Below are 10,147 nucleotides of genomic sequence, written 5' to 3'. Positions count from 1 at the left end.
CCGACCGTCACCTTTGCTGCCCCACTCTTTCCGTTAGGAGGGGCCATTGCGACGCGGCTAGGGCTAAGGTGACAGGGACCCGGAGGAAGGAGAAGGAATCATGCGAAGCAAGGAAGGCGCAGGCGAGAAAGGCAATGAAGGCCTCGCGCCGCTTGTGGGTAGGCTTTGTGTCAGCCCGGACGATTGCCGAGGCGTTGTGGGAGAAGTGGGCGCATCCCCCCGTTCCATCATGTGCCACGTGTCACGCCTGGGCCGCGGGAGGTTAGGGCCCGCATCGTTTTACTTTCCACCATGGAGAATTGAGGCATGCACACCGCGGGCCCGGGGGCTACTGTCGGGCCCGGGGGACCGAGGGTATCTAAGCCCGTCTGCCTTCGGCCTAGGACGCGGTGCATACCCAAGGCCCAGTAGGTAGCCCATCAGCAGGTGTCGCTGCGAGGGTTTCCGCCAGGACTAGGCCCCGCGAGGTCTTCCCCCCTTAAGAGGCGGGCGTCGTCCGCAGACTAAGTGGCTCCACCAAGCGCCTCGCGAGGTGCCTTCCTGAGGCGCCCTCCTGAGGTGCTCAAGACAGGCGTCGCCAAGCTCGGTCGCGCGGTCCTGAGCCACATCACAAGGATGACGCGCGCGGCGACAGACGACACCAGAGGCCATGCCAGCAGGCGCAGATGAGGAGGATTGCCTCTTTTGTGCTAAGGGAGCAATGCAGGCACGTCGATTCCCAAAGCAATCACCAAAGGTTTCCCGATCGGTGCAAGAAGGTTAAGACGGTGGGCGCGCATGGCGAAAGTCACCACCGAGCCCACCGGAGCATCATGGACGGAGGCTTTGCAGGCAAAGACCACCTTTTGTCAGGATAGACAGCGCCCTTGCCCACTCTCAAAATTGCCGTTGTGTGGCAACCCTTCCCGCCAATATTTTTTTTGGGGGGGGGGAGGGAAGAGGACCAAGGCATGAATAAAAGGAGAGCAAGGTCCCGCGGAGGAGAGAGGACATCCCTGATCTCCAACCCTTGTACTCGAGCCCTCAAACTAGTGCAATCCAACAACCAAGCAGGAGTAGGGTTTTAGTGTTTTACACCGCAAGGTGGCCTGAACCTAGGTAGCTGTTGTCTCGCCGGCCAGCCCGCTCTCGCCGTTGCTTTGCCGTGGTAGTCTCAAGGAAGAGTAGAGCATAGAACAAGTGCACCCCAGTGTTCGAACCTTTGGGTCCCCGGAGCCCGTTTTTCCAATAGTTGTGAATTTGTCTTTTTGCCCAGAAGACCACCAAAGTCATTTATTCACAAAACTTCATATGTGAGTAGAACATCCAAGCCATGTTTTCCACAGAAAAGTTTTGAACTTTTTTATATTTTAAATAAAAAACTACTCCCTCCGTCTTACAATATAATATGTTACTTACAATCGATATACTCTTATACTGATTGTAGTAACATCGTATATTACAGGACAAAGGGAATAAATATCTATATAGGGTGCGCCTAGACCCAGGAACCAAATCTAGAACTACTAAAAATTCAGATCAACCATACGATAGAGTAGTATTACCTTTTCCATGTGGATTTTTAAATAGACATGACAATACTGATGGCAATACTACTATCTCTTGTCAAAAAAAAGATCTTGTGTTGGCACTGCTGCCCCTCCCCCCCCCCCCCCCCCCCCCCCCCCAGGTTGTTAATTCTCGTACATTTCTTTTTCCGAGTTCTCATGAGTGCCGCTAGGGCATGGCCCTTCTTTTGATCCTAGAGCAGATGTTCCTTTCCTCACTGGATAATTGACAATGTTTGATGACCATGTTGAGATGAAGTACTTTCAAAGCCATTTACAGTTGGAGCTTGTAATTGGAAAACAAGTTTTTTCTCTAGTATTACCTTTTTCATGCAAGACGGTCACAAAACTTCATTCATAGGCTAAACCGCTAAAGCATACTAATAGTTGGGTGACCTCGCATGGGGAAAAGGAAAACTTTATGCATGAGCACTTCAACACAACTATGAAAAAAGGCATTCCTCAGGGCGCCAAATGTAAGTAGGAAGCTTTGAACATCCCCACGGGCAACCTTCAGGGCATCGACGCCCCAATCAAGGAGGACATTGATGCCCTCGCCAACATCCTAAAAGATTTCAACAAGGTCACCACTTCAAGTACCAACTTCCACAAGATGTCCGTCGCACCTATTCGTTGTCATGCTATAACCTCGATGTGATTCTTCAAAGCCACCCGACTCAAAGAACCAATTTCCAATGAAATATCTTGGACTTCTCCTCTTGGTAAAGCAGCTCAAAGGAATTCATTCTCAACATGTAGAAGATAAGGTTGCATGGAAATTACTCCCTTGGCGCATGACAATCACTTTGACATGGTGGGTCGAGTGACTTTAGTCAAGGCAGTTCTCAACTCTATTGTGATCTACCATATCAAACCACTTCACATCTGGCCGAAGTAATGCAATTCATTAAGATTAGACGAGTGTTTATTTGGGCATGTTCCGATAAAGTGTTCGATAGCAGACATAATCAATTAGGAAGCGGTGTGCCGCCCTACCACCATTGACAGTTTGGGGGTGCTTCAACTGGGCAAGTTTGCTCACGCGCTCCGACTGAGACGATCATTGCTCAAATGGATAGCCCCCTATAGGACTTGGATCGATGGCAATGACATAGACCTCTACCATGCCTCAGCTAAAGTTGCCATCGGGAATGGTTAGACATCAAATTTTGGGAGCTCGCCGTGGGCAATTGGTTTTCTAGGACAAGCAGGGACGGAGCCACAATTCTAACATGGGGGGCATTTTGCCTCTAGTGGAGACATAAAAAAATATATCACACGGAACACTCTAGGCTAATGAACTGAACCTTCATCAAGGGAAGAATGCAGATGTTTGGTTCTGAACAATTAAATTTTCATTAAAAGTTGCCAAAAAGTATAAAACAAGTGTGAATATCAATTCCAATGTCAATGGACTAAATCTTTTTACTACACGAGGGGATAAACAATTCAAATGTCAATTAGTTCTTTACATTTGTATTTGTAGTTTGACTAGTTTCTGCTCTTATAGTTCGGCGGTTCACACATATTAATCTAATTTTGAAAGATAAGCCCAGGACTAAATTAACGAGAAGAAGAATGAGAGAAGGTGAGAGTAACCTAACATTTTCCCCTACTCGCTGGTCGCTGCCCCTCATGCTTGCTGTGCGGCAGGCCAGCGTGCATCCTCCATGCAAGGATCGCCTCACCCTCTCCAGCATTTCTAATCTTAGATTGAAAGTTAGCCGCATGGGGCTGGATTGAAAATTGCCCTGGAGTGGCTCGGTGACGCATCGGTGGGAAAGAAAAGGAAACGACCTAAGACCTAAACGCGTCCCATCCTGTTTCAATGGTGAATGGTGAGCTACTAGTGACGGGCCCCCTTCCTGTTTCACTGGTGAATGGTGAGCTACTGGTGATGGGGCATGTTATTGTTTTTTTCTAAGGGGTGGGGCCTGCTAATGGTGAATGTTGAGCTACTAGTGATCTGCTCGTTGTTTTTTGATCGAAAGGGGTTTCCCCCGCTTCATTTTTATTATAAACGGAGCAAAGCGCGAGTCACAGCAGGACCGTTACAAGCATTAGGGACCTGCCTGAATGGAAGGAACAGAGACATCGAAATAAAAAGGAAAAAGTTCAGCGTTCTGAAGGAGCGCAGAAACGGCCATACATCTACCACGATAGGGAGACTGACGAATACATTGCCAGCTCAACAAAACAGAAGGACTAGGCCCTCGACCAAATCAAGAACAAGGAGCAGTGTCTAGGAGTGCAGAGAACATCTGCTTTTTTTCTTCACTCTGGATGAATCTTCGGCGTCTCATCCCAGGTCTTCCTCTTGCAAGCTCTCAGGCCGACGCCCATGCAATCCTGAGCAACTCGCCTCTTCACCGATCTAGGAGTTGGATGCATCTTCTCAGCAGCACAGATTGGTCGCCCGCACAGAGCACCTTCCACTGGTGCAGTGACGAACTGATCCTCGCCAAGATTGCATGCGTGCTTGTCCACTGTACGCCCTGAAAGCACATGTCGTTACGCATCGTCCAAATGCTCCAGATGGTAGCAACATGATCTGCTTGTTGTTGTTTGCCTCAAAAAACAAAAAAATCTGCTCGCTGAGAAGAATTGATGCATGGAGGTGCCTGTTCACCACAACGCTTGGGTGGAGCAAATCAGCGCTTGCAACCGAAACGACTCCTTGGCGATCGATCGCGGGAGCGATCGATTTCGACCGTGCGGAGCGCGCCCTATTCCCTTTCCCTTTCTAGCTTGTTTCCTTATTTGGAAAATCCCACCCGACCGCTATCTATCCCCTTTTCCCTTTCGCCCTGCCGCTTCCCCTATTGGCCGGCGGCTCCTCCCTCGCAGCAGCGGCGAATACGGCAAGACGCCGCGGCCGCGCAAGCGCACACGAGGTCGGCGGTGATGACGGCGAGGCGCCACGTCCGCACGGGCAGCAGCGACCAATACGACGAGGCGCAGCGGCCGCACGGGCTCCACTGTTGGCGCTGTTGACAGAGCTGTGCAAGTAGAAGAAGGAGAGGATGAGGCTGGTTCTCAACCTATGGAACCCTATGTTGGCATGAGGTTTGACAGCCTTCAAATTGCTAAGGATCACTACAACAGCTACGCACTACAGATGGGTTTCTCTATCAAGATGAACACCTCTAGACGGACAGCCCGCACCAATGAATTGATAAAACAACAGTTTTGCTGCAACAAGTTCAAGAAGCCTAAAGCTGATGATGGAGGAGCTGAGGCTCCTCCTGTCCTGGACCCTATTCCAGATCCAAAATCTGTTAACAGTGATGAGGAGATGGAAGAAGAACCTCCAATATTTGCTGAAGAGGAGGCTGGTACTAGTAAGAAGAAGAAGCGCAAACGTGAGACAATAAAGCAGACTGAATGCAAGGCGAAAATGTTGGTGAAGCTGATAGATCGGCGATGGGAGGTGATGCACTTTGTTCGTGACCACAATCATCCGCTTGTGAACAAACTATCATTGTCCAAATACTTGAGATCCCACCAAGGCATCTCACCTGATGAAAAGGAGTTTCTGCGCATCGTGTATAACTGCAACTTGACTACAAGTGTGGTGTTTTTCTATATCCCTTGAAGAATTAAGTTTCCTCTAGGCAGTCCAGTGTGCAACTGTTATGGTACTACTGTGCAACTGTTATGGTACTACTGTGCAACTGAAATGGCTTAACTGTGAAACTGGTGTCCAACTTCCCATGCTTTTTGTATATCACTTTTGGTGCTTCTTGTGCACCTAGATTGTCTTTACTGTGCAACTACACAATGTCCTGTATGCAAAAACTGCAAAGTGTTTTTAAAAAGGTGCAGCTAGGTGTCCATTTCCTGCGATTATGTTCTGTGCCAACACGTGTCCTATTACTGTGCAGCTGGATGTGCCATTTGTGCAACTAAAAAAGGATATACTGTTTGTTTTTGTATTATGCAGGATGAATGATGCATGTAATGGCAGAGTTCTATGGATCTGAGATGATGGTGCCGTTCGGACCAAAGGCAATAACAAATCTTTGTACAAGTTTCCGTAGAGATGACACAAAGGAGGGTGATCTGATTGAGACAATTGCGCACTTCAAGGATATACAAAAAACCGATCCAGACTTCTTCTATAAGGTGAAATATGATGAAGAGGACAGAGTTGTCAACATATTTTGGGTGGACGGCTCAGCTCGAAAAGCTTATGCAGAGGCGTACCACGATTGCATATCGTTTGACACCACCTACATGACCAACTTGTACAATATGCCGTTCGCGCCCTTCATAGGAATAAACCGACATGGCCAATCTTTCATGCTGGGTTGCGCGTTTGTGAGGCAGGAGTTGGCATCGAGCTTTGATTGGGTCTTTGGAGCATTCCTAGAGGCTATGGATGGCAAACCTCCTGACAACTTCATCACCGATCAGGATGGTGCGATGAGGCAGTCAATACAGAGCATCTTTCCAACCACCGTGCACCGCTGTTGTCGATGGCACATCATGAAAAAGGCTCAGGAAAAAGTTGGTTGGCTGCTGTGCCGAAATCCAGGACTCTCTGATGATTTCAACAAGTGTGTTGACTTCAGCTTCACTATAGACGAGTTTGAGCAGAATTGGGCTGGGTTAATGATGAAGTATGAGGCTATGACACACACGCACTTTGACAAGTTGTACGAATACAGGTCAACTTGGGTGCCGTGCTACTTCAAACACAGGTTCTTCCCCTTCCTCCAGTCTACACAGCGTAGTGAGGGGTTCAACGCCGTCCTCAAAAGATATGTGAACCCACACAACTCAATGCTGAACTTCGTCAAGCAATATGAAAAAATCCAGAACCACATCCTTGCCAAGGAAGGCTGCAATGATTACAGGACAGAACACCTTGAGATTGAGTTGTGGTCCAACTTCCCAATAGAGAAGCAAGCTTACAAAACCTATACTAGAGACCTTTACCGCAAGTTCAGAGAAGAGTTTGAGCTGATTGGACGTTATAATGCATTCCAAGTTGGTGCTGATGTGTTTGAGCTCAGACCGAACCAGGAATTTGTTGCGAAATATGGTTCTCGAAACTACTTGGCGCAGGCAAGGGTGGAGGAGGGTTCCTATTTGTGTGAGTGCTGTAAAATGGACAAGGACGGCATCCTCTGTTGCCACATCCTCAAGGTGTTCACCCATGTTGACGTTGATGTCATACCGGAAAGGTACCTGCTAAGACGGTGGACACCTACTGCTGTACCTAGTCCGCCAGGGACTGGTTATGAGCAACCGGATGAAATGCCTCCTCAATCAAAGAAGCAGATAAGGGAGAGGAACATGATATACGATTTTCGGAAACTAGCAAAGTTTGCGAGTGGTTCTGATCCAGCACAAGCTATTGTATACAAGCATATGCGTGCAGCACGTACTGAGATCGGCCACCTGAACAAGTCCAAGAAAAACAAAAAACCGACTGCTGCAACGGGGCCATCAGATGATGGCAACCCTCGAGGACCTCCTCCACCTCCAGGCAGCAATCAGGGGGCTCATCATCCAGGTAATTACCTGCCCCAACTCCTGATCTAACTAGGTGTGTAACTTCAGTTGCACACATCATTGTGCCCAGTTGCACACACCATGGTAGCCACTTGGACAGAACATACTGCCTAGTTGCGCACGCTGTGTTAGTTCAAGCATCAAGATAACACAGCTAACTTATTTTTCCAGTTCTGGATATAGGTGATGTCAACCCTCAAGGACCTCCTCCCCCTCCTAGCTGTACACGGCATCCTCCACCACCTCCTCCCCCGCGTGCTCCTCCCAATGGCCCTACAGGCAGCACTCAGGGGGCTTGTCGTCCAGGTAATTACCTGCCACCAACTCCCCATCAAACTAGGTCTGTAACTCCAGTTGCACACATCATGGTGCTCAGTTGCACCGAACAGGCTACCTAGTTGCGCACGCTATGTTAGTTCGAGCATCAAAAAGATAAACACAACTGACTTGTTTGTCCTGTTCTGCCTATAGGTAATGCCAACCCTCAAAGACCTCCTCCCCTGCCAGGCCCAACTAGCAGTGCCCTTTGTGCTACTCCCAATGGACCTACAGGCAGGACTCAGGGGGCTCATCACCCAGGTTAGTACCTTCACCGACTCCAAAACAAAAACTAGGGTGAGTGACTTTAGTTGCACATATCATAGTGCCCAGTTGAACAGAACATGCTGCCTAGTTGCGTGCGCTGTGTTAGTTTGAGGATCAAGCTAAAAATCTAGCTTGTTTTTCATGTTCTGCCCATAGGCGACTACAATCCAAGTAGCATGATAGGCCGTGCTACTGCAGGTGTTTTTTTCAACTTAACTTGCACACAACAACCAGTTAGTTGCACAAAATGTACTGTGTGGTTGCACAGAACATCAGTGCTGGTTGCACAATAACAAAAATACTAAACTTTTTATATGATTATTACACAGGTGATCGTGACGGTCCTACTGCCCCGTTGGAGGCTGCATCCCTTGCACAAGCTTCTGATGATTTTGTGCCCAGGGATCCTCCAAGGTCTACTACAAAGGGTAGGGCAAAGAGTCGACGTTACAAATCGGTGCTAGAGCTACACCCAAAGAAGAAAAACAAATGCAGCCAGTGCCAATCTACAGAGCACACTGCTGGTGTGTGTCCGCAGAGGCTCCTATGATTCTGTTTCCTCATTTGTAACTTTGGAACAAAAAAGGAAAATAATGATGTCTTTTTAGCAATGTTGGGACCAAGTGGACACATTCAACATCTATGATTCCTCTTTATCTAATTTATGCTGCTTGAATTAGTTCATGCACTGTGTAAAAAAGTTGCTATTTGTGCCTTTGTTGGCAACTGGTTAAATATTTAGTTGTTGAACAATTGTATATCCAGTGCTCCTAATGTATCAACAAAAGTGATGATATTGAGTTGCAAACGCAATTACTAGTAGTGTGCAACTACAAAATCTACTTAATAAAATTGTACAAACCAGCAACTTCCTCCACGGAGCAGAAAAAAATAAAAAATAGTACTGACCTACTCCTTGTTGTATCTCAGCAACTTCCTCCATGGGGCGGTGTTGTGCACGCTGGTGACCCAATCATATGCCAGCTTCTTCCTGATGTTGAGTACTTCCTTGGGGTCTTAGTTGGGCAGTTGGCTACCATTCCACTCGGTGGCATTAAGCAGTGCGAACAACCCACACTCATTACTGCAAAAATGGGCAAAAAAATTGTCACATAAAATTAAAACCAAATAAAGGTAATGCACTCTGTGCAACTGCTTATGTCCTACTGTGCAATTGCTTGTGTTCTACTGCAACTCATTATGTGCCACTGTGCAACTGCTTACGTGCCAGTGTGCAACTACTTATGCGCCACTCTGCAACTAGCTAGATAATCCATTAGAAACTCATAAAAATGATAAAACAGATTGAAGACTAGTACTGTGTCTTAAAAATACTAAAGATTGCACATGTAGAAAAATTTAAAAACTACAAAATGATGGTATATGATTGAGAAGGAATGAAATGCTTATTGTCTTACTTGCCGAGCTGCTTCGGTACGTCAATGTCAATAATCTGGAAGTGCTCGATGCTGAACTTTGGGTAATGGTTCCTCCATAGCTGGCGTACTTCCCCCGCAATGGTAGAGGCGGTGTTCATCAGCTCAATGTTGTCCAGCATCCTGCTTGAATCAAGAACTTCGAAGCGTCCGTCCCTCAAGTTGACACTGAAGACCCAATAATGCCTCCCTCCATCGTTATCGGTTACATCTGCGCACTCGAGCACTGGCAGCATGACCTGCAAGCGTGAACGATTTCAGACACAAATACAAGCTGTAGCTAAGAAAAATAGTAAAAGACTTGGTCAAGTTAAAAACAGGTTGCAACAAGTATCTGCCAACTAATAGATGTGTCATGTGCAACTGGACATGCTGTGGGTGCCAGCTAAAAAAAGATTGATCATGTGGGCACAACACTCACCAAGTCTTTCTTGTCGAGACGGTTCTTGTAATCAAACTTCTTGTTTATCTCATTCACATTGTGGATCCCTTGCTGTAATTTTATCTGCAGAGATTATAAAACATGGCTCAAAACTCCTTAGTAGGTGAAAGGCCTCCCTCAAATGGTCAACGAAAAAAGTGCTATAGAACAAAGATGAGGGTAAAAAGAAGGTTTTGGAAAAACTTACAGAAAACCTCAGTGGCATAACAACCTTCTTTGACCCTTCTGATAAGTTATCCATGATGTGTAAGATTCCAGTCTCAATAACAATTTTTGACAACCCTTGAACCGGCTTCATCGAATCAACTAACTCCTTTAAAGAAATGTAGAAAGCACCATACCTGATTATCTCAGGGCTGATTTTTTTTGAAAGCAATAAAAAGACAAGTTAGCTCGAAGGGTCACAGCAGCAAAAAAATGTGCATGAAAATGAAAACAGAACAGTGTGCAACTAAAAGCCCTGTTCTGTGCAACATGCTATGCTTTTTGTGCAACTAAGTGGCTGGTCCTATGCAACTGAAAAAGATATGTATGTAGGCTGTGGGGAGTTAGTTTACCTGGTAGCTCCATCATCTGCTCCTTTGTGATGCCTGACCCAATACAAGAGGGCAGCGTAA

The 10,147-nt window shown here is 46.8% G+C and overlaps 1 pseudogene; it reads left to right on the top strand.

Annotated features, from left to right (window-relative positions):
* The first annotated feature begins 777 nt into the window (after positions 1-777).
* LOC125516669 lies at positions 778-8,202 on the top strand (annotated as a pseudogene).
* The last annotated feature ends 1,945 nt before the right edge of the window (positions 8,203-10,147 follow it).

Source organism: Triticum urartu, chromosome 6, assembly GCF_003073215.2.
Source record: "Triticum urartu cultivar G1812 chromosome 6, Tu2.1, whole genome shotgun sequence".
NCBI lineage: Eukaryota > Viridiplantae > Streptophyta > Magnoliopsida > Poales > Poaceae > Triticum > Triticum urartu.
The sequence above is the reverse complement of the archived record's forward strand: the minus strand, read 5'-3'. Positions and strand labels throughout refer to the sequence as shown.